A 26,242-nucleotide genomic window follows, 5' to 3' on the forward strand; every position below is an offset into this window, starting at 1 on the left:
AAATTTTCCACTATGCATATTTCTATGCATAGAAATTAATTTTTATAATTAATATCAGTGATATCCATGCATATTCATAGGTGAATATGTACATGGAGTAAATTAGAATATTTCTTTTAGAATGCACAAACGGTGGGAATCACTCTTTTAGAATAACATAAAAATAAACTTTCTTTTCCACCAAATTCAAGAAAATTTTGCCATAACCTCCTTTGTATGGCTGACCATTTCTCAAATTTTAACATTCTATTTTCTATTTAAATTAACCCCAATAAGATATAAAGCACTCTAATCTACATAATTTTCAATTTCAAGAGAGTAAACAATAAGAAAAGTTTAATCAATTTGTTTGTTAATCATTTTAGGATAAAGAAAGGCTAAATTGTAAGGAAGAGAAGGGGATGGCCTTTTCATCAAGGCATAGCATCAGAATTTAATTTAATCAACTATAAAAAACAAGAAGATTAAGAAAACCATAGTTTTAAAATTTAAAAGTAAGAAGAATTTAGCTTACATAGAGTTTGTAAGCTTTCCTTTGGCTTGAGGGATTGAGGGTTCTACTCTTGTTTGGATCAAGAGTGGCCACCAATTACTTTGGAGAGGATTAAGCCAAAAATAATTGAATTATCAAGAAAATTCAATGTAATTGGCTCTGGGTAAGAGTAGAGTAATAGTGAATAAACACTTTTAACCTTTTAAAAAGGGGGAGGCTTCTATTTATAGGTAAAAATGAGCCTCTAACCAAGCTAACTAATTCTAAAATTTTCCAAATTAGTTTGGTCAATTTTTGATCATTTTTGGATCAATTTAGCTTACTTTTTGGATCTAGTTGAAACAGAAGAGAGGAGAGATAAAAATAACTCATTATTTATGAGCTTAAAACTCCTCCACACATGTGAAATAGGTGCCTCCTTCATGGGGGGAGATCCCCACACTACTGAGGTGTCAAAAATGCATCATTTCCTCTAAATATCTCTTCTTTTTTAACTAATAAAACTTGTCCTTAGTCAACTTAATCATTTTTGGGGGATTTTCTTTTATTCTTCATTTTATCTCCTCCCTACATTTGGATTAATGTTATTGGTCCATAGGAACCTTAATTGGACCATAATCTAATTTTTTTTGAAAATCTGGACCCTTAGGCTAAGGTCCTGTTTACATATTTTCAATTAATTTCAATTGCACATTGGAAGTTCTTTTTGAAATTGTTTTTCAAGGGAAACCATTTTAGACACTAGGAGGATTTTTGTATCCAAAAATATCTCAATTTTGAATTACCTCCCTCTGACATGAGGTTGCCCCAATGTGCTATTCGTACTTCCCACCAACTCATTCACGTATCCATTACTGATAGTTTTCAACCAAAAATTCAAGAATCATCATTTTTTCAATGAGAATCCAAATCAACTCATCAGTTCTCAACCAGAATTTAAAAATCATATCAACCACATTTGAATTCATCATCTGGATTTATGCTTATAATGTCAAGTCTTAGATTTACTTGCATATATTGCCAGTAAAGAGCTACAGTTATACCCTCGGTATATACGAGTAGTCACGGTCCTTGTAATTATAAGGTAAATACCATCACGTCTAGGCCTCAAGCAAGTCAGGGACTCCATGCAATTGCGGTACTTCTGTCCGAAAAGACCTAATTACTAATTTATGAATTTCAATCTGAATATCAATTTGTATAAATTTCATCACACAATTACAACCTTTTACTGCTACTTCATAATGCTTTTGAGAATTTCTTGAGAAAGCATGGCATAAGAACCTAACAGTTAACTTGCAGGTACACACCTTAGCAAAATGGTGTTGCTGAGAGAAAAAATAGAGTCATTTGTGATGTGGCCAGGGCAATGCTCAATGAAAAGAGCATGCCAGATTATTATTGGGCAGCAGAAGTGTGTGCCGCAGCGGTGTATGTACTTAATAAGACTCCCACAACAGCCATACATGGAAGTATGCCAGATATGTGTCTTACAAGTTTAGGGCCAGACATTGGACACCTTAAAGTGTTTGGTTGCATAGCTTGTGTGCATGTGCCAGACGAGAGAAGGAGGAAGTTGGATCCTAAGGAAAAAAAGTGTGTTTTTGCTGGGTATGCAAAGGATCGCAAGGCAGATAAATGTTACAATCCACAAACTAGGCAAGTGGTTATCTCACAAGATGTGGTGATTGATGAACTCTCTAGTTAGTATAAGGCAAAGGATGAGGGTGTCATTGATTCCGTTGATGCTGATGTGCATGTGAACTTGCCACAAGCAAGTTCTATTTCTATGTCTGGGCCAGCAGAGTCTGAGAGTAGCACTATATGTCCATGGTCAAGATGCTTGAGACATGAGAGTGTGAGCACTTAGAGTAGTGCTATGGATAAAGGGAAAAAGAAGGCTGAAGGAATTGGCATTACAGGTTATGAGTCATCAAGTTCAGAAAGTTTGGATGAGGAACTTGGCATACCAATTTTACGCACACCAGGTGTAAGGCAAGATAGATATGTGCCTCCACATGTTAGAGTGACAGGTGCTCAGAGTGATCCGCATGCATTGCGGAGATCCCAAAGAGTTAGGTATCCAGTTGACAGGTTGATATATCGTGACTTTGCTATGCATTACACATATATGACCTCTTTGGTGAAGCATGTGGAACCTACATGCTATACAGAAGCTATCGGGAAGCATGTATGGGAGAAGGCAATGGATGTTGAGATGGATGCATTGGTTCATAATGAAACTTGGGATTTGGTTGCCTTACCACAAGGCAAAAATGTCATTGGATTGCAAATGGGTTTATAAGGTGAAATGCAAATCAGATGTTTCCATTGAGCGCCATAAAGCGCGATTGGTAGCTAAGGGTTATGCACAAACCCAAGGCTTGGACTATGATGAAACATTTAGTCCAGTTGTTGCAAAGATGGGAATAGTGAGAGCAGTCATTGTTATGGCTGCAGCAAATGGTTGGGAAATGTATCAAATGGATGTGAAAAATGCATTATTAAATGGTGATTTACAAGAGGAAGTTTATATGGCATAGCTAGAAGGATATGTCCACCCGAGGTACCCCACTCATGTATGCAGATTAAGGAAAGCATTATATGGTTTTAAGCAAGCACCTCGTGCTTGGAGTGATAAGATAAGCCGATATCTTATCTCCCTTGGATTTCAGGATTCTTCACTCTATGTGAAGAAAACACATCATGGGATTGTCTTACTTGTCATCTATGTGGATAACTTGATTGTCACAAGAGATCATGCTACAGACGTTATGCATGTCAAGAAGGCATTGAGTGGACAGTTTAACATGAAAGACTTGGGTGAGTTGAGATATTTTCTTGGGATTGAAGTGATCAAAGACCATGTAGGGACATGGTTAGTACAACACCAATATGCATTGGATATGTTGGCAAAATATGGGATGATAGGGTGTAAGCCAATGAGTACACCTTTGGAGCAGAATGTGAAGCTGCAGGCTGATTTTAATGAAGATTTGGATGATCCATCTATGTATAGAAAGATGGGGCCGTCTTATTTACATGACTATCACGTGCCCAGATCTTAGTTATGATGTGGGACTAGTAAGCCAATTTATGCAAAGCCCCGAAAAACCTCATTTGGATGCAGTGAGACGCATTATGTGCTATGTAAGGACCACTACACATTATGGTCTCCTTTATGAGCATGGTAAAGGCTTGGATGTACACGGCTACACAGACGCAAATTGGGCAGGTAGCTCATATGACAGGAGGTCTACTAGTGGTTATGCCTTTACATTTGGAAGTGCAGTGGTGAGTTGGAGCAACAAGAAGCAACCTACTGTTGCTTTATCTAGTACACAAGCTGAATACAGGGGTGCAGCCATTGCTACATGTGAAGGAGTATGGTTAAAGAGTCTCTTGGCTGATTTGGGTGAGCTTATTGATGGCAAGGTTGTCATTCATTGTGACAACATGAGCAGCATACAGTTGGCCAAGAATCCAGTTTTTCATGCACGGACCAAACATATAGAGGTCCACTATCATTTTGTTAGAGACATCTTTACAAAGCCACTTAGCAGGGAGAAGTTTGAGTACTTCCGTACTATGTTGGGAATACATGGGATGAGCTTGAGGGGGAGTGTTGAGAGCTTTGATAGCCCAAGCTCATCTACATCTTCATCTATGGCAGTACATCATGGGCTTGAGAAGGGCTGTTGAGATTCAAACTCGATGTCAACTTGTGCCAGTTGCACTATGTGCTGGCATGTTAGGTAGTAACATGTGTGAGACATAAATGACCACGTCTAGGTAGTCATAGTGTGTGGACATTAGCTAGGGTTAGCAGTGTGTGGACACAACACATGTAGTGTGTTGTAGATTATGGATTATGGCTTTATGCATTGTCTGAGAAGGGAGATGGCTTCCCTCTATGGTTAGGGTTTGATAATACATTAGGGTTTGCTCGTGTGTGTGTCTCCTCTCCCTCTACCTGTTTTTCATCAAAGAAGACACAAAATGGATTGATTGTGATAGTCATTTATGTGGATGACTTGATTGTGATAGGTTATCATGGGAAAGATGTTGAGGATGTGAAGACATCTTTAAGCACATAGTTTGATATGAAGGATTTGGGTGAACTCAGATTCTTTCTTGGTATTGAGGTGATCAAGACATCTCATGGTATATGGCTGCAAAGGGAGTATGCCTTAGACGTGTTAGCAAAGTATGGAATGAGAGGTTGTAAGCCTATGATGACACCTTTGGAGCAGAATATGAAGCTTATGGTTGATTTAGGGGATGAGCTGGAAGATGTCACCATGTACAAGAAAATGGTTTGTAGTCTTATCTACTTGACTATTTACGAGGCCGGACTTATGTTATCTCATGGGACTAGTGAGTCAGTTTATGTAGAGTCCCATGAAGCCTCATTCGGAGGATTATGAGATATGTGAAGACCACTGTCCATTATGGTCTATTTTATGAGTCAGGGAAAGACTTGAATGTGTATGGTTACACAGATGCAGATTGGGCAAGAAGTTCATATGATAGGAGATCTACTAGTAGGTATGCGTTTAGCATTGGGAGTGCTGCAATGAGTTAGAGTAGCAAGAAGCAACACAGAGGCAAAGTATAGAGGTGTGGTTATGGCCGTATGTGAGGTGATGTGGCTGAAAAAGCTACTTGATGATTTGGGTCAGCATTGTGATGATGGAGTTGTCATACACTGTGGCAACATGAGCAGTATACAGCTAGTGCGAGGACCAAACACATAGAGATCCAGTATCAATTCATCAGAGAGAAAGTGTTGGATGGACAGATTGATTTGTCTTATGTGAAGACATATATTCACTAAGTCACTTGGGAAGGACAAGTTTGAGTGCTTCCAAGATAGGCTTGGAGTACGAGAGATGGATATGATGAGGTTGAGGGGGAGTGTTGTTAGCCCAAGCTCATCTTCTTCATCTATGGTTGTACATCATGAGCTTGAGAGGGACTGCTGAGACTACAAGCTCGATGACAGCTAGAGCTAGGCATGATATGTGCTGGCATGGTAGATAGTAGCATGTGTGTGGCAATAAATGGCTGCATCCAGCTAGCCACAGTGTGTGGACATTAGATAGGGTTATTTGGTGTGTGAACGCATCACATTTAGTGTGTGGTGTGTAGTTCTCTTCTATTATGCATTGTGTGAGAGTGGATATGGCTTCCCTCTTTGGTTAGGGTTAATTTAATGGATTAGGGTTTGCTCTCTTAACCATTTAGAACCATGCTCTGCATTGTGAGGGCGGATGGTTTCTTTGTATTTGCTATACTTTCTAGTCCTTAACTTCCGCAAGTAGTCCAAGAGCTATAGGTTGACTGATTGAAAATCTGATAGTCACACATAATACACATAGACACATGATAAAAGAAGGAAACAACGCACATACAAGGATGATAGAATCATAGAAGAGTAAAAAATTTGGCATCTGTTTGTATACCGGTTGGAAACATCTAATCTAGTATCTGAATATATACTGAAGGAATATGTAATGTATAAAAGCACACCAAATCAGCACGTGTTGGGAACATGGGTTGTTTCTCTGATCGAGAAGGTTTGTCAGATACTTTACATAAGATTTTATGCCAAGGCACTTGCGACATACATCCTTTTTGTTGGGTGAAGCATGAGTATGGCTTAACCAAAATTTGAAAATAAGCTCTTTCACCTCATCACTGATTATGCCTATTGTATGGGCTTGCCGATGGCATGAAGATAATTGCAAAATACCATCAGCAAAGGTTTGAAAACACTATCTAGATGCATAGAAATGACATCTGTATATGTTCAATTGCCTTGAAGCATCTGCAATGTTAGTAGAGAATGTATTTGTGCTGGCGCCATTCATAAGAATCATTGGAATAGACCTTTGAAGAAATAGCTCCTCAAAGTTTCTAGGCACTTTCACTACTTCAAGTGTAGTTCATATGTCCTCTATTAGACTTATCTGGTTCCATAGTGGAAAACTACTAGAAATTTCCTTTATAGAGCGATGTTGGAGAACCTGAGATAATATATCCAACCTAGTCTTCTCATCTAGACCCTTGGTCTGCTGATTAAAGTACTGAACAATGTCATTGTATATTTTTTGATGCTTCTACTCATTTTCACCCATGACTTGCATTGTGCTCCTGTTCTTCTTGTAGCTTAGACTTCATCCTTGCACGTTGTTCTTGCTTCCTCTGCACATGATAATCCTTGATTGTATTGGCAGGAACCTTTATGCACGATTCACAACCCTCTACACAGGCTAAACTTCTACATCTGCCTCTAAATGCTTGTTTGGGAATCTATGATGGGTGAAAGGTCCATGCATATGTGTGTGTGTCAGTTGTTGAAACAACAGTAAGGGGCCTACAAGGGGGGGAGAGAGAGAGAGAGAGAGAGAGAGAGAGAGAGAGAGAGAGAGAGAGAGAGAGAGAGAGAGAGAGAGAGGTAAACAACAAGGCAGCAATAGGTTTAGGGTATAGAGGAGATGGAAAGAGACAGAGTGGGTAAGCAAAAGAGAGGTATCTTGCGAGAAAAAGAGAGAAAGAGAGAGAGAGAGAGAGAGAGAGAGAGAGAGAGAGACGTGGGAGAGGTGGTGAAATGAGTGCACCACGAGCTGCCTTGTAACTGTTTTTTGTTTTCAGGCTTTTCAAACATACAAAATGTGGGAGAAAATGACTTTTGCAAATGTTTAAAACTAGTTTAAAAGCCATGTCTAGGACATAGGTTTCGAGTCCACCTTACTATGCATCCACCCTCCTTGAACATGCTATTAGAGCGAAGCCATCAAGGGGAACACACTCCCATTGAACTCACAGGCCTGAGGGATTCCGTGGGCCAGAACGATACATTCTAGGATTGCTTTTCCTGGAAGTACACAAACATGAAAGGTGTACCTCCTCTAAAGTAGTCCAGCACACCATTCCAATGGTTGATGGAGCCATGCCGGTCAAACAACAAGCCGATGAACCCAAAATAATCCAAGATGGTCCATGAAGAAATCAACACTCATCATTGATGCCGGATTCATTTACGAGATCGAGCATACGGAATGGGTATCACCCATTGTGATATAGTACTAATGCCCAAGAATAACGAAAAAGTCACAGTGTTAGTAGACCTTAAAAAGGTCAATGCCAGCAGCATCAAGGATCATTATCCCTTACCTTTCATAGAACACATGCTAAAACAAGTAACAGGAAAGAAAGCCTACAACTTCCTTGATGGATTCCCTGGGTACAATCATGTGTTGATCGATCCCAAGGATTAGCACAAAATAGATTTTGCCACCAAATGAGGCACATATGCGTACCGTGTTATGTCCTTTGGGCTAACCAAATCCCCCAATACCTTCCAACATCTCATGTTCGTGGCTTACAAGGAATATCTTTGGAAATTCCTTGAGCTCTTTATGGATGACCTTTTGTCAACTTTTCCTAGAAGAAGGAGAACCTCGCATGTTTGCGTAAAGTGCTAGAAAGGTGCAGGCTATATCGCATCTCATTGAACCCACTTAAATGTCAATTTTGGGTTCACATAGAGTGATCCTAGGGCATTTTGTCTCAAGGCAAGGAATCTCAACTGATGATAGTAAAGTACATGAAAGATCCCTGTCCCCTCCGCGCAACGAATCTTGGGGTGCTAGCAGCGGAAGTAGCACTTCTTGCACAGGGCAAGGTCCTTCACTTGGGGCCTTACCCACGTATATCCAGACAAGAGACTGAAAAGATGCAGGGGAGAAGAGAGCTTGAGCTCTTGTAAGCACACACACACTCACAAAACCCTAAAAGAGAACACACAAGGTGAGAGGCTGAAAATCTTCTTCTTCACACAACACTCAACACACCATATACAAAGATAAGAGTACACTCAATATGAAAGGTACTCAACCACATACATACTAGGGTTCTATATAGTGTGAACCCAACTAAATTGAAAAGATGCAGGACAGAAGAGAGCTCGAGCTCTTGCAAGCACACACACACTCACAAAACCCTAATAGAGAACACACAAGTGAGAGGCTAGAAATCTTCTTCTTCTTCACTCAACACTCAACACACCATATACAAAGATAAGAGTACACATAATATGAAAGGTACTCAACCAATACATACACGGGTTCTCTATAGGGTGAACCCAACTAAATGAGCTGGTGCTAGAACTATGCCAGTCTCTAGAATGGCTGTCACACAGCCTGTCATCCCACTGGCTGCATATCACCCATGATCTCACCAACCATGCCAGTGGTGTAAGTGTGGGACCTATCCCCTAGGCGGGTCATCAGTGTCCACCTCCTCACTGGATGAGCTCGATATCTCAACACTCCCCCTCAAGCTCAACTCCATCTCATGTACACCAAGCGAAGCCCTAAATCTACGGAGCTTCTCTGTACCTAATGCTTTGGTGAAGATGTCAGCTACCTGATCCTCTGTGCTGACATAAACAAAGTCAAGGTTTCCTGCCAAGACCTTCTCTCTGACGAAGTTGTAGTGGACCTCTATATGCTTTGTACGAGCATGAAAAATTGGGTTCCTGGCCAACTATATACTACTAATGTTGTCACAGAAAATGACAACTTGTCTATCCCACTGATAGACCCAAATCTACAAGTAGCTTTCTCAACCAAGCTACCTCACATGCTGCCATAGCAACTCCTCTGTACTTAGCCTCTGTACTGGATAGAGCAACCATAGGCTGCTTCTTGCTGCTCTAAGTCACAACAACAGCACTCCCCAAAGAAAACATGAATCCATTGGTAGATCTTCTATCTGAGATACTACCAGCCCAATCAGCATCTGTGTACCCATGTACACATATCTCTGTCCCAGTCTCATAGAATAGTCCACAATGCAAAGTAGACCTCACATACCTCAGTATGCGTCTCAATGCATCCAAATGCGGTTTCCATGGAACCTGCATAAACTGACTCAACAACCCAACAGCATAGCTCAAATCTGGCCTGGTGATCATCATGTATATCAAGCTTCCTACTATGCGCCTATACATAGTAGGATCCTCCAAAATCTCTCTTGAATCTGCACTCAACTTGCCATTCTGATCCAATGGCACTGAGATAGGCTTATAGCCTATCATACCATACTTGGACAACATGTCCAAGCCATACTGTCTCTGCAATAATCCAATACCATGTGGTGACCTAATCACCTCAATGCCCAAGAAATATCTGAGCTCCCCCAGATCCTTCATCTCAAACTTCTGTCGAAGCAAGATCTTTACATTAAAGATCTCTGCATCATGGTCCCCCATAATGATCAAGTCATCTACATAGATGACAACAAGCACAACCCCTCTATCACCATGTCTCACATACAGCGAGAAATCTGGATTGGCTACATGAAAGCCAATAGTGACAAGATATTCAGAAATCTTGTCAAACCATGCTCTTGGTGCTTGTTTTAAGCCATACAAGGCTTTCTTCAGCCTACAAACATGCTCGGGGTGACCCACATCCTCATAACCAGGTGGCTACAACATATACACCTCTTCTTGCAAATCCCCATGCAAGAATGCATTCTTTACATCCATATGATGTAAAGACCATTGCTTTGATGCAGCCATTGCTATCACAACTCTCATTGTTGCCATCTTGGCAACTGGGCTAAAAGTTTCCTCATAATCAATGCCATATGTCTGCGGATATCCTTTGGCTACCAATCTAGCCTTGTACCTGTTTATGTTTCCATCACTGTTATGTTTTACTTTTTACACCCACTTGCATCCAATGGCTTTCTTGCCTTCATGCAATTGCATTAAGTCCCAAGTTTCATTTCCATATAGTGCATTCATCTCCTCATCCATAGCTTTCTCCCAACACACATTCCCAATAGCCTCATCAATGCATGTGGGCTCAACAACCTGCACAACCTTTGCCATATATGCATAGTGATGTGCCACATAACCATCATAGGTAAATCTCTGCACAGGATTTTTCACTCTCCTAGATCTTCGCAACTTTTCATTCATGGCTTCCATAGCCTTCTTTACACCAGGTGTTCTCATAGCTGGGATCCCAAGCTCCTCATCAAGGCTCATATCTGAGCCACTAGACTCTCCATCAACATGAGAATGCCCTGTAGAAATGTTAGGCATACCAAGGGGCTCAACCACTTTCTCTTTTCCTTTACGTGATGTACTAATCACATTTGCAGGACTCGTATTATGACGCAGTCTGTGACTCCATGGTCTATCAACAGACCCACTAGATGACGACTCTCCTGGTCCACTCAAAGACTGTGATTGCTGACTTGCATTCTATGAAACCACACTTCCACTCACATTAGCCCCAACAGCTTCTTTTTCAGCACCATACCAGCTACTCATCTCATCAAAGACAACATCCTTGCTTACCCTCAAATCACATGTAGCAGGGTTATAACACCTGTATCCCTTTTGCTCAAGGGAATATCCAATAAACACACATTTTTCAGCTTTCGGATCCAGCTTAGTTCTCAGCTCATCTGGCACATGCACATATGCAATGAATCCAAAGACTTTCAAATGAGACAAATCAGGTTTTTTGCCAGTAAACCTCTCTTCTGGAGTTACATCATGTATGGCTGCAGTTGGAGTCCTGTTCATGATGTATACTGCTGTAGAAACAGCCTCAGCCCAATAGCTATGCGGCATATTTTTCTCTTCCATCAATGCTCACGCAATCTCAGCAATGTGCCTGTTTTTCTGCTCGACAACTCCATTTTGCCGCGGAGTGTATCTGCATGTAAACTGTCTCCGAATACCATTCTTCTTTAAAAATTCAGAGAACTCATTAGAGAAGTACTCTTCCCCTCCATCTAACCTTAGGCACTTTACATATTTCCCTGTTTGCTTTTCAACCAAAACTCTTAAATTCTGAAAGTGAGTGAACACCTCACTCTTCTCCTTCATGAAATATACCCACACTTTCCTTGTGTGGTCATCAATAAATGTCACATAATATCTGTAGCCTCCCATAGACATGGTCTTCGTAGGACCCCATACATCTGAATGCACAACATCTAGTGCATTTCTGCTCACATTTCTATTACGTGGAAATACATGCTTTGTTTGCTTTCCAAGTTGGCATGCTTCACATATTCTCTGCATACCTTCCACTTTAAACTTTGGCAGCCCTATCACAATTCCTTTAGTCTGCATAGACTTCATTCACTACACATTCACATGTCCAATTCTTTTATGCCAAATGTCTGTGTTTGCAATAATCCCTGAACCATTTGCAAACATCGCAGCACTCATTTCAGGCATGTCTACACTCAATGTAAACATTCTGCCCACTCTGTTGCCTTTTGCAACCAACCTGCACTTGTCTTTTAAGTCTTCAACATATAGTTGCCCTATAGCTTTACTCCCGCGAAGAAACTCCTCAATCAGAGATCGTTTACCGGTGCCTCCCGTAGAGCTCCCGACAAGGGTGTAGTCACCAACACAAATAGGGAAGAGTAGTTAAAGCTCTTACACAAATAGGGTTCTCTTGCTTGCAGCTCAGCCCTTAGCACAAACCAGGCTCTGATACCATGAAAAGATGCAGGGGGGAAGAGAGCTTGAGCTCTTGTAAGCACACACACACTCACAAAACCCTAATAGAGAACACACAAGGTGAGAGGCTGGAAATCTTCTTCTTCTTCACTCAACACTCAACACACCATCTACAAAGATAAGAGTACACATAATATGAAAGGTACTCAACCAATACATACACGGGTTCTCTATAGTGTGAACCCAACTAAATGAGCTAGCGCTATAACTATGCCAGTCTCTAGAATGGCTGTCACACAGCTTGTCATCCCACTGGCCACATATCACCCACGATCTCACCAACCATGCCAGTGGTATAAGTGTGGGGCCTATCCCCCAGGCGGGTCATCACTGTCAACCGCCTCACTGGATGAGCTCGATATCTCAACATAAATGAGCTAGCACTATAACTATGCCAGTCTCTAGAATGGCTATCACACAGCCTATCATCCCACTGGCCGCATATCACCCATGATCTCACCAACCATGCAAGTGGTGTAAGTGTGGGCCTTATGCCCCAGGTGGGCCATCAGTGTACCGCCTCACTAGATGAGCTCGATATCTCAACACTCTTGCTCGAGCTCAACTCCATCTCATGTACACCAAGCGAGGCCTTGAATTTGCGGAGCTTCTTTGTACCCGATGCTTTGGTGAAGATGTCAGCTACCTGATCCTCTGTGCTGACATAACCAAGGTCAACATCTCCTGCCAAGACCTTCTCTCTGACAAAATGGTAGTGGACCTCTATATGCTTCGTGCAAGAATGAAAAACTGGGTTCCTGGCCAACTGTATACTGCTAATGTTATCACAAAAAATAACAACTTGTCTATTCGCTGATAGACCCAAATCTGTAAGTAGCTTTCTCAACCAAGCTACCTCATATTTTGCCATAGCAACACCTCTGTACTGGATAGAGTAACTGTAGGCTACTTCTTGCTGCTCCAAGTCACAGCAGCACTCCCTAAAGAAAACATGAAGCCACTAGTAGATCTTCTATCTGAGATACTACCAACCCAATCAGCATCTGTGTACCCATGTACACGTATCTCTGTTCCAATTTCATAAAATAGTCCACAATGCAAAGTAGACCTCACATACCTCAGTATGCGTCTCAATGCATCCAAATGCGGCTTCCGAGGAACCTGTATAAATTGACTCACCAATGAAAAGATGCAGGGGGGAAGAGAGCTTGAGCTCTTGCAAGCACACACACACACTCACAAAACCCTAATAGAGAACACACAAGGTGAGAGGCTGAAAATCTTCTTCTTCTCTACTCAACACTCAACACACCATATACAAGAATAAGAGTACACACAATATGAAAGGTACTCAACCAATACATACACGGGTTCTCTATAGTGTGAACCCGACTAAATGAGCTGACGCTATAACTATGCCAGTCTCTAGAGTGGCTGTCACACAGCCTGTCATCCCACTGGCCGCATATCACCCAAGATCTCACCAACCATGCCAGTGGTGTAAGTGCGGGGCCTATCCCCCAGGCGGATCATCAGTGTCCACCGCCTCACTAGAGCTCGATATCTCAACACTCCCCCTCGAGCTCAACACTCCCCCTCGAGCTTAACTCCATCTCATGTACACCAAGCGAAGCCCTGAATCTGCGGAGCTTCTCTGTACCCAATGCTTTGGTGAAGATGTCAGCTACCTGATCCTCTGTGCTAACATAAACAAGGTCAAGGTCTCCTGCCAAGACCTTCTCTCTGACGAAGTGGTAGTGGACCTCTATGTGCTTCGTACGAGCATGAAAGACTGGGTTCCTGGCCAACTGTATACTGCTAATGTTGTCACAGAAAATGACAACTTGTCTATCCACTGATAGACCCAAATCTGCAAGTAGCTTTCTCAACCAAGCTACCTCACATGCTGCCATAGCAGCTCCTCTGTACTCGGCCTCCGTATACTTGATAGAGCAACCGTAGGCTGCTTCTTGCTGCTCCAAGTCACAGCAGCACTCCCCAAAGAAAACATGAATCCACTGGTAGATCTTCTGTCTGAGATACTACCAGCCCAATCAGCATCTATGTACCCATGTACACATATCTCTGTCCCAGTCTCATAGAATAGTCCACAATGTAAAGTAGACTTCACATACCTCAGTATGCGTCTCACTGCATCCAAATGCGGTTTCCGTGGAACCTGCATAAACTGACTCACCAACCCAACAGCATAGCTCAAATCTGGTCTGGTGATCGTCATGGAGATCAAACTTCCTACTATGCTCCTGTACATAGTAGGATCCTCCAAGATCTCTCCTGAATCTGCACTCAACTTGCCATTCTGATCCAATGGCATAGAAATAGGCTTACAGCTCGTCATACCATACTTGGACAACATGTCCAAGCCATACTGTCTCTGCAGTAATCCAATACCATGTGGTGACCTAATCACCTCAATGCCCAAGAAATATCTTTGCCATATATGCATACTGATGTGCCACATAACCATCATAGGTAAATCTCTGCATAGGATTTCTCACTCTCCCAGATCTTTGCAGCTTCTCATTCATGGCTTCCATAGCCTTCTTTACACCAGGTGTTCTCATAGCTGGGATCCCAAGCTCCTCATCAAGGCTCATATCTGAGCCACTAGACTCTCCATCAACATGAGAATGCCCTGCAGAAATGTCAGGCATACCAAGGGGCTCAACCATTTTCTCTTTTCCTTTACGTGATGTAGTAATCACATTTGCAGGGCTGGTATTATGACGCAGCCTGCCACTCCATGGTCTATCAACAGACCCACTAGATGAGGACTCTCTTGGTCCACTCAAAGACTGTGATTGCTGACCTGCATTCTGTGCAACCACACTTCCACTCACATCAGCCCCAACAGCTTCTTTTTCAGCAGCATACCAGCTGCTCATCTCATCAAAGACAACATCCCTGCTTACTCTCAACTCACGTGTAGCAGGGTTATAACACCTGTATCCCTTTTGCTCAAGGGAATATCCAATAAACACACATTTTTCAGCTTTCGGATCCAGCTTAGTTCTCAGCTCATCTGGCACATGCATATATGCAATGCATCCAAAGACTTTCAGATAAGACAAATCAGGTTTTCTGCCAGTAAACCTCTCCTCTGGAGTTACATCATGTATGGCTGCAGTTGGAGTCCTGTTCATGATGTATACTGCTGTAGAAATAGCCTCAGCCCAATAGCAATGCGGCATATTCTTCTCTTCCATCAATGCTCGTGCAATCTCAGCAATGTGCCTGTTTTTCCGCTCAGCAACTCCATTTTGCTGCGGAGTGTATCTGCATGTATACTGTCTCCGAATACCATTCTTCTTCAAATATTCAGAGAACTCATTGAAGAAGTACTCTCCCCCTCCATCTGACCTTAGGCACTTTACATATTTCCCTGTTTGCTTTTCAACCAAAACTCTGAAATTCTGAAAGTGACTGAACACCTCACTCTTCTCCTTCATGAAATATACCCACACTTTCCTTGTGTGGTCATCAATGAAAGTCACATAATACCTGCAGCCTCCCATAGATATGGTCTTCATAGGACCCCATACATCTGAATGCACAACATCTAGTGCATTTCTGCTCACATATCTGTTACGTGGAAACACATGCTTTGTTTGCTTCCCAAATTGGCATGCTTCACAGATTTTATGCATACCTTCCACTTTAAATTTTGGCAGCCCTGTCACAATTCCTTTTGTCTGCATAGACTTCAATCTCTGCACATTCACATGTCCAATTCTTTTATGCCATATGTCTGTGTCTGCAACAATTCCTGAACCATTTGCAAACATCGCAGCACTCATCTCAGGCATGTCTACATCCAACGTAAACATTCTGCCCACTCTGTTGCCTTTTGCAACCAACCTGCACTTGTCTTTAAAATCTTCAACATAACATCCATCAGGGTTAAACCGAACCTGCAAACCCTGCTCAATCATCTGGCCAACTGAAACCAGATTCTTTGTTATGTTTGGTACATGAAGTACATCTGCAAGGTACTTCACTTTGCCATCCTGCATAGACAATGGCACATCTCCAATGTGGGCAATTGGATGAGCAGTGTCATCCCCTGTTTCCACAAAACCTGGTCTTTCCGGGTTTTTCATCTCCTTGAACCACTCCGCATGACTCGTCATGTGGTTCGAAGCGCCTGAATCCACATACCATACATTATCTTTTTGTGCTGCATCAACATTTTCAGACATGGCATTCACAACATGCTACATAACAAACAACCTTTCATTATCCTCATTATTTCTGCTTGAGGATGCATAGTTGTTTTGCTGCACTTTCCCATTTTGCATGTCAGCCTGCTTCTTATAACATTCTAACTGCACATGTCCAGGCTTACCACAATAATAGCATTCACGTGCATCATTATATTGCCTTTGCCAATTTCCACGGCCTCTTTGACTCCCCCTGCCTCTGAATTTGCCTCTTCCACCTGCGTGTTGTTGTTGTTGTTGATTCTGGGACTGTTGTTGTTGCTGCTGCTGCTGGCCATAATTCTGATTACCTGTTCAGCCACCTCCCTGACCGTGTCCACGGCCTCCTCTACCTCGTCCTCTTCTTGAACTCGTGTAGAAGGCCTGTTGCTCTGAACTGTTTTTGCTTTGTGAAGATTGTTGGTCTTCACCCAAGTTCTTCTCTTCAATAATCAGCATAGACACCAAATCTATAAAGTTGGGAATGTTTTCTCGAGTCTGAATAGACGTCTTAAACGCCTTGTATTGTGGCTCGAGACCACGTAGACAGACTTCCACCTTGTCATCATCATCTACTGACACACCAATAGATGCAAGGGATTCCACAATACCCTTTATCTTCAGCGCATAGTCATTCACAGACATGCTCTTTTTCTCCACAGTATGAAGTTCATTCTTCAACTGTATCTTACGTGCCTTGGTATTTGTTTCATAAAGCTTTACCAAGGTGTCCCACGCCTCCTTGGGAGACTTGGCATCCTGAATGTGCCCAATCATGGTGTCCTGTATACTAATGGAAAGCCAATACATTACTTTCCTGGCCCTTGGTTCCAGTCTTTAAACTCTTTCACATCTGTAGCAGTCGGATTTATATCCGGTATCTCCGATGCCTCTTCATGCTCACCTTCTATATAGTCCCAATAACCTTTTTCCATCAGGAAATTCGTCAACCTGAACCTCCAAGCATGGAAGTTATTCTTGTCAAGCTTCTCAGCCACAATCTGAGTTATCCCATCATTTGACATCTTGCCAAACACACAATTTTACCAGAAACTGCACTCTGGTTTTTCTGCACAAACTGCTGTATTTTCTGCACAGCGGTACTGTAGTACTCTCAAATGTCACCAACAGTGACTTCAACGTGCATACATACACCCAATGGCAACTGTAGACCTCTTTGCAGCACCCACAGTGTCTGCACAGTCAATCTATCTTCCTGCAGTTCTTAAAACAGAGTTCTGCAGAGAATCGATGACTTACCCGTAGTGCTCAAAATTGCCTGCTTTCTGAAAAACGGAGGTCCAGACGCACCCAAAACGCGTTTTCGGCCCGGAAAATCAGTCCGAAGGACTCTATACAGCCCGAAGGACTGTATAGTTGCCCTATAGCTTTACTCCCGCAAAGAAAGCTCCTCAATCAGAGACCGTTTACTGGTGCCTCCCGTAGAGCTCCCGACAAGGGTGTAGTCACCAACACAATAGGGAAGAGTAGTTGAAGCTCTTACCCTCGTACGGCTTCCTGTGGTTCTCTTGCTTGCAGCTCAGCCCTTAGCACGAACCAGGCTCTGATACCATGAAAAGATGCAGGGGGGAAGAGAGCTTGAGCTCTTGCAAGCACACACACACACTCACAAAACCCTAATAGAGAACACACACTCACATCCTCATAACCAGGTGGCTGCAACATATACACCTCTTCTTGCAAATCCCCATGCAAGAATGCATTCTTTACATCCATTTGATGTAAAGACCATTTCTTTGATGCAGCCACTGCTATCACAACTCTTTACATCCATCTGATGTAAAGACCATTCTTTACATCCATCTGATGTAAAGACTATTTCTTTGACGTAACCACTGCTATCACAACTCTCACTATTGCCATCTTGGCAACTGGGCTGAAAGTTTCCTCATAATCAATGCCATATGTCTGCGCATATCCTTTGGCTACCAATCTAGCCTTGTACCTGCTTATGCTTCCATCACTGTTATGTTTTACTTTGTACACCCACTTGCATCCAATGGCTTTCTTGCCTTCAGGCAACTGCACTAAATCCCAAGTCTCATTTCCATATAGTGTATCCATCTCCTCATCCATAGCTTTCTCCCAACACACATTTTCAACAGCCTCATCAATGCATGTGGGCTCTACAACTTGCACAACTTTTGCCATGTATGCATAGTGATGTGCCACATAACCATCATAGGTAAACCTCTGCACAGGATTCTTCACTCTCCCAGATCTTTGTAGCTTTGCATTCAATGCTTCAATACCTTCTTTACACCAGGTGTTCTCATAGCGCTGGTATCCCAAGCTCCTCAATCATCAAGGTTCATCTCTGAGCCACTAGACTCTCCATCAACATGAGAATGCCCTGCAAAAATATCAGGCATACTAAGGGGCTCAACCACTTTTTCTTTGCCTTTATGTGATGTACTAAATTACATTTGCAGGACTGGTATTATGATGTAGCTTGCCACTCCATGGTCTATCAATTGAACCACTAGATGAGGGATCTCCTGATCCACTCCAAAGACTGTGATTGTGCTGACTTGCATTTTGTGCAACCACATTTCCACTCACATCAGCCTCTTTGTTAGTAGCATACGAGCTGCTCATCTCATCCAAAACATTATCCCTACTTACCCTCAACTCACGTGTAGCAGGGTTATAACACCTCTATCCCTTTTGCTCAAGGGAATGTCCAATAAACACACATTTTTCAGCTTTTGGATCCAGCTTAGTTCTCAGCTCATCTGGCACATGCACATATGCAATGCATCCAAAGACTTTCACATGAGACAAATCAGGTTTTCTGCTAGTAAACCTCTCCTCTAGAGTTACATCATGTATGGCTGCAGTTGGAGTTTTGTTCATGATGTAAACTGCTGTAGAAACAACCTCAGTCCAATAGCTATTCTTCTCTTCCATCAATGCTCGCGTAATCTCAACAATGTGCCTGTTTTTTCGCTCAGCAACTCCATTTTGTTGCGGAGTGTATCTGCATGTAAACTGTCTCCGAATACCATTCTTCTTCAAAAATTCAGAGAACTCATAGGAGAAGTACTCTCACCCTCCATCTGACCTTAGGCACTTTACAAATTTTCGTGTTTGCTTTCAACCATAACTATGAAATTCTTAAAATGAGTGGACACCTCACCCTTCTCCTTCATGAAGTATACCCACACTTTCCTTGTGTGGTCATCAATAAATCACATAGTACCTGCAGCCTCCCATAGACATGGTCTTCGTAGGACCCCATACATCTGAATACACAACATCTAGTGCATTTCTGCTTACATTTCTGTTACGTAGAAAAACATGCTTTGTTTGCTTTCCAAATTGGCATGCTTCAGATATTTTCTGCATACCTTCAACTTTAAACTTTGGCAGCCTTGTCACAATTCCTTTAGTCTGCATAGACTTCATTCTCTGCACATTCACATGTCCAATTATTTTATGCCAAATGTCTGTGTCTGCAACAATTCTTGAACCATTTGCAAACATTGCAGCACTCACTTCAGGCATGTTTATATTCAATGTAAACATTATGCCCACTCTGTTGCCTTTTGCAACCAACGTGCACTTGTCTTTAAAGTCTTCAACATAACAACCATCAGGGTTAAACCGAACCTGCAAACCTTGCTCAATCATCTGGCCAACTGAAACTAGATTCTTTGTTATGTTTGGAACATGAAGTACATCTGCAAGGTACTTTACTTTGCCATCCTGCATATACAATGCCACATCTCCAACATGGGTAATTGAATGAGCAGTGCCATCCCCTGTTTCCACAAAACCTGGTCTTTCAAGGTTTTTCATCTCCTTGAACCACTCCCCATGACTTGTCATGTGGTTTGAAGCACCTGAATCAACGTACCATACATCATCCTTGTGCTGCTTCAACATTTTTAGACATGGCATTAACATGCTGCATAACAAACAACCTTTCATTATCCTCATTGTTTTTACTCGAGGATGCATAGTTGTTTTGCTGCAATTTTCCATTTTTCATGTCAGCCTTCTTCTTATAACAATCTGCCTGCACATGTTCAGGCTTGCCGTAATAAAAGCATCCACGTGTATCATTGTACTGCCTTCGTCGATTTCCACGACCTCTTTGACTCCCCCTGCCTCTGAATCGGCCTCTTCCACCTGCGTGTTGTTGTTGTTGTTGTTGTTGTTGTTGTGAATTCTAGGACTGTTGTTGTTGCTGCCTACTGGCCATAATTCTGATTACCTGTTCGGCCACCTCCACGGCCTCCTCTACCTCGTCCTCTTCTTGAACTTGTGTAGAAGGCTTGTTGCTCTGAACTGTTTTTGTTTTGTGAAGACTGTTGGTCTTCACCCAAGCTCTTCTCTTCTATAATCAACATAGACACCAAATCTGTGAAACTAGGAATGTTTTCCTGAGTCTGAATAGACGTCTTGAATGCCTTGTATTGTGGCCCGAGACGACGTAGACAGACTTCCACCTTATCATCATCATCTACTACTGAAACACCAATAGATGCAAGGGATTCCACAATACCCTTGATCTTCAATGCATAGTCATTCACAAACATACTCTTTTTCTCTAGACTCGTATGAAGTTCATTCTTCAACTGTATCTTTCGTGCCTTGGTATTCATTTCATAGAGTTTTACCAAGGTGTCCCATGCCTCCTTGGGGGACTTGGCATCCTGTATGTGCCCAATCATGGTGTCCTCTATACTGATACAGAGCCAATACATAACTTTTCTGGCTCCTTGGTTTCAATCCTTGAACTCTTTCACATATGCAGCAGTCGGATTGATCTCCGGTGCCTCTTCATGCTCACCTTCTATATAGTCCCAGTAACCCTTTTCTATCAGGAAATTTGTCAGCCTGAACCTCCAAGCATGGAAGTTGTTCTTATCAAGCTCTGCTGGGCATGCTCAAGAAGTTTTTGCTCCCACCAGCCTATGCATAAAGTGTTCATGCAGCCCATGGGGACGTACCCAATTTTGCCTTGGGATTTTCACATGAGGGCTTATCACACAAATGACATATTACTTCTACCCTCTCAATAGGAGGTGGCTATTGTTTCTCAGAGGGAGATACTGCTTGTCAAGGCCCAAGAACGACAGGTCTTAGAAGACCTTTATTAAGTCAACTTGCTTAGCTTCTAGCGCCACGTAAATTTGATGAGTAAACTCAGCAGCTAGGACATGCCCTTGCTGGCACTATAATCCTCCATCAAACAACTCCCAACAGGCACATGAAGCTGCTCAGCAAGCACACCATGAGCTATCAGTTGTGGAAAACCTTGCACATGATGCCCAAGATTGAGCCCATGTAAGATTCCTCCCTCCAACTTTTGAGGTGTGCAGGTGTAAGAACCTCCCCTTCTGATCTTATAATTATTCCCCTCTCTAAAATAAAAGAAAGATCCTGTTTTACCCTGTTTTGGCTTGGAGAGAGAAAATGTCTAGAGAGAGGTAAATACCTTTCATCTGGGAGACTTACTACAATGTGCCTTGTGCACCCCACATCAGCCCCTCGACTAACTCGCTATAGGAAGATGGTGGGTGTTAGGTTTCCCCCTTCCAAAATAGGGGAAACACTTAAGATAGTCCACTAAGTCTTAACTTGGAGAAAATTTCCTACTCATCGACACCTTGACCATGCACAGATTCAAGGATACGATTCATAGGTAAGACCTAGTCCTATCCCACAAGGGGGAGCGTGATCTTCTAAAAATCAAATCACCCATAGGGTAATTGATCATAATTTGGGCAACCACTAGTCTTGATTCCTAGAGACAATGCTTTTTTCCTCATCCATGCAAGGCACAGCTGCTGGCCTCCTAGTCTTCTAGAATAGAATTGCCCGAGAACCTATTTATCTAGCGTAGGGCTTTCACTTAATCTATTGGAAAGCTACCTGACTAATTGGGTCCACCCGTCCGTAGGATGGTGCCATCGGGGCATTCCATCCTCCAACTTTTCACCCTACTCATGCATCAATTTTGTTTTCTAATTAATCTTGCCACACTGTTTGACATAAATAAACACGTTTCTTAATTAAGGCCCTTTTCACAAGGTTTGTTAAAACAGCCTTTTTTAGCCTTTTTTCACAGTACAATAATGCCAAAGACAAGATTTATAAAAAAAATATTTATGTATAAATCAATTTCATACAAGCCAAACTGGCTGTCTTATTCTTTTTCTTTATACTGCCGATGATCTAGAGTTCGGCCTTCCAAACTCTACATGCTAGGAAAAACCCCACGGGACCATACGCCTCATCGTTGGCCGGCTGGTGGCAAGGACTCAAGCCGGCCTGTCACCCTCTCAGGCTCTGTCGTTCGATCCTCTCGACCCTCAGAGGGATGTCTACGCACTAGGGTGGGCTAATTCACCGCACTAGCCTGGGCCCTCAGAACTAGATAGCATCACAATCTCTCGCCTCAATCGGCGAACCTTATTCTCCCAATGGTATGAGGGATACCTTACGCCAATCCTGGGCTTTGCTAATGACGCCGCCCGGCTACACAAGCACAAAATGGAGTCAGCGTCGAAGCCAGGAAAAACTTGCACTCTCTCTTAAAGATAATAATTTCAATACAAATCATTGAATACATTAATATTAAAAAAAAACTCTTTTTTAAAAGATAACCAAGCTAACCTCCCACCATTTCCTTGAGGTGCTTGTAACAGGAGGGTTGGAGCTGCATTAGGGAGCCGCATTAGGAGCATCTTCTCCAATCTCATTGTTGTGTGCTCCTCTTGAGGTAATATTTTGGTGTTTCTGGGATGTGGCCATCTTGGACGTCGCCTTGTAGTGCTCGCTACGGTCACATGATGCTTCAGTCAAATCTCAATTCCGAGTGTGTTTGCTCACTATATGAGAAACAAACCATAGCACACGAACCCTCTCTAAGGTATAAAATCTCTTGCTAAAGTCCATGCAAATGTGGGGGGGGAATTGTGAGATGTCCTCAAGGAGAAGGCAAAAACGTTTTGCCGAGGGAAGAGGGGTGCTATTGTAAGTCTCTTCACGAGGGAAGAAGAGTTAAGGACAGTGCCTCCTAACAAGGGTGGGCTTGCTGAAAGTTGGCTTATCTAAAAAGTGGCAGATGAGGGGTGTTAAGAGGGGCAAAAGCAAGGGACGGTTGTACTACAGCAAGTACACTATGCAGGGACAAAAGGGCAGTACAGACGCGGACACGACCTTTTGCAGAGTATAGGCTACGTGCAGGAATGCGTACTGGCCATGGAGCACCAAGGGGGTTTATATAGTTATGGGGTACGAGTGTGGGCACTGCGCAAAGTATGATCAAAAGGACGGTGTACCGTCAAAGTATGTGGATTAGTGGCCTACATGGGCTTGGAGGAAAGGTACAGTGCCCAATTGACAGGGAAAGGAGTGGTACGCATGTACCATATTTGGTTAGAGGTAGCATGGGTGTCCACGTAGCGGTGCATGTGGACGACACAATGGGTGACCAACCTTGGTTCTTGTGCGACCATTATACGTGCACCCTGGTGAGTGTGTACGGTCCTTTTTTGGAGCAAGGTCCCCAAATTTGGGACGCCGGCCTCGATTTGCATGCCAGACCGCTTAGGGAGCAAAATGTTTTTTATCCGAGATGTTTCCTTGGTCATTGGGGTGCAAACCGTTTGTCAATCGGACGCCCACTCGTGCATTTATTAAGGTTTAAAGGTCGTCATTTTTAAACTAAAAATAACCAAAATCCACGTATAAGCTTGACCCGATGTTCGTTTTGGATGTTGTAAGATCCTATATCAGGGTAAAATCGCACGTAGATTCCAAATTTGGACTTGAAATTTGAAGATTCTAAGTAGAAATAGCTCATTTAATAAAATCATTAATTTTTATACCATAAAAACTCATAAATTCATCGATTTCATGGAGACATTTCTTTATTAATGAAGATGGTATGTTACATACTTCCCCCCTTAAAGAAATTGAGATGTCCTCATCTTGTCATCATGAATTGGGGATAATCCTTTAAGAGTGTAGCTTCATCTTCCCAAGTTGTATCCTCTTCAGGGTAATCTTTCCACTGTACTAGATGTTCTACAAGAGTTCTATTTCGAAGTTACCTTTCTTTAGAATCTATGGTCCTACTGGGATGTATCTCAAGGACTCCTTGAGTAGGGATTATAAGTTGTTCATTTTCAAGAATATGATCAAGATTGGGTACATAAGGTTTTAACAAACTTACATGAAATACATTGTGGACTTTGATATGGGCTGGGAGCTGGAGTTTATAGGCACTTTTACCTAGACACTTGATAACTGTATAGGGACCACAATATCTAGGACTGAGCTTCTTATATTTCCCAAGTGATAGAGAACTTCGTTTGGGTCGCACTCGTAGAAGAACTTTGTCCCCTTCCTTAAAGATCCTTTCAGACCTCTTGGTGTCAGCATAATGCTTTTGCCGATCTTGAGTAGCTTTGATATCCTTTTGGATTGCCTTGGTTTGTTCCTCCATCTCTTCGAGCATTTTCTTGGATGCCTCAACTCTTATGGTTGGATCAGAGAAATTTAGAGGAGATAAGCATTCTTGCCCATAGAGTTCTTTGAATGGTGACATTCATATTCTCTGATGATAAGATGTATTATAGGCAAATTCTACCAGAGGAAGGTATTGAATCCATCTTCCTGGTTCCCGTCCATAATATGCTCTGAGAATGTCTTCAATTACTTGATTGACTCTCTCAGTCTGGCCATCAGTCTCTAGATGATAAGCTGTGCTAAAGCAAAGTTCAGTGCCCAAGGCTTAAAATAAGGACTTCCATAACTTTGAAGTGAAGTCAGAATCCCGATCACTAACTATCCTCTTTGGGAGACCATGGAGTTTGAAGACTTCCTTGATGAATATTCAAGCAACATTAGAGGCTTTGAAGGTCTTCTTTGCTGGTATAAGGTGAGCTACTTTGGTAAGTAAGTCCACTACTACTAGAATGGAGTCATATCCTCCTTGTAAAGTGGGGAGAGTTGTGACAAAATCCATACTAATGCACTTCCACTTCATTTGGGGAATATCCAAGGATTGAAGTTTCCCAGGCATCTTGACCCTTTAAACTTTGATCCTTTGGCATGAGAGACATTGCTTCAAGTACCAAAGAACATTATTTTTCAAACATGCCCAATGAAAGCTCCTTCTTACGACATTTAATGTTTTTGCATAGCCTGGGTGTCCTACAGAAGGACTATCATGAGCTTCATGATAGTCTAGGTGTCCTACAGAAGGACTATCATGAGCTTCATGGAGGATTAGTTTCTTTAAAGCAAGATCCTTAGGGATACATAGCATGTGATTGAAGTAGAGGCTTCCTTCATGATTGGAGTATCCCTTTATTAGATTCTTCTCTTTCTCTAAATTTCCCCCTTCTTCTAGTAACTTCACCATGCTCTAATAATCTGGATCATGAGATAAGACTTCTTTCACCTTGACCATTATGGGATCATTTGGCATTAAGATTACACTAAAGAAAGATTTGCGGCTAAGTGCATCTGCTCTACCACATTATCTTTCCTAGGGTGGAATTTGATGTTGAAGTCATATTCTTGTAGAATTTCAATCCATCTCCTTTGCCGCATGTTGAGGTTAGGCTAGGTGAATATCCACTTTAGAATTTTATGGTCAGTTTACAAGGTGGAATTTGCTCCCCAAGAGATAATGTCTCCATAATTTGAGGCAATGAACAACTACTAAGAGCTCCAAATCATGGGCGGCATAATTTGCTTCATATTGCTTCAGCTTGGGGAGTATAAACGATTGGTCTTCCTTCTTGGCCTAAGACACCACCAAGTGCTAGACTACTAGCATTAGTAAGCACTTCAAATTCCTTAGTGAAATCAGGAAGTTTCAGGACTAGGGTAGAAGTAATAATGACCTTGAACTGATCAAAGCTATTTTGATGGATTGGCAACCACACTATTTTGCAATCCTTCTTAAGAAGATCTTTCAAAGGTGCAGCTACCAAGGCATAATCTTTGATAAAA

This window comes from Cibotium barometz, chromosome 56 (genome assembly GCF_041138505.1).
Source record: "Cibotium barometz isolate CiBa-2024 chromosome 56, ASM4113850v1, whole genome shotgun sequence".
Classification (NCBI taxonomy): Eukaryota; Viridiplantae; Streptophyta; class Polypodiopsida; order Cyatheales; family Cibotiaceae; genus Cibotium; species Cibotium barometz.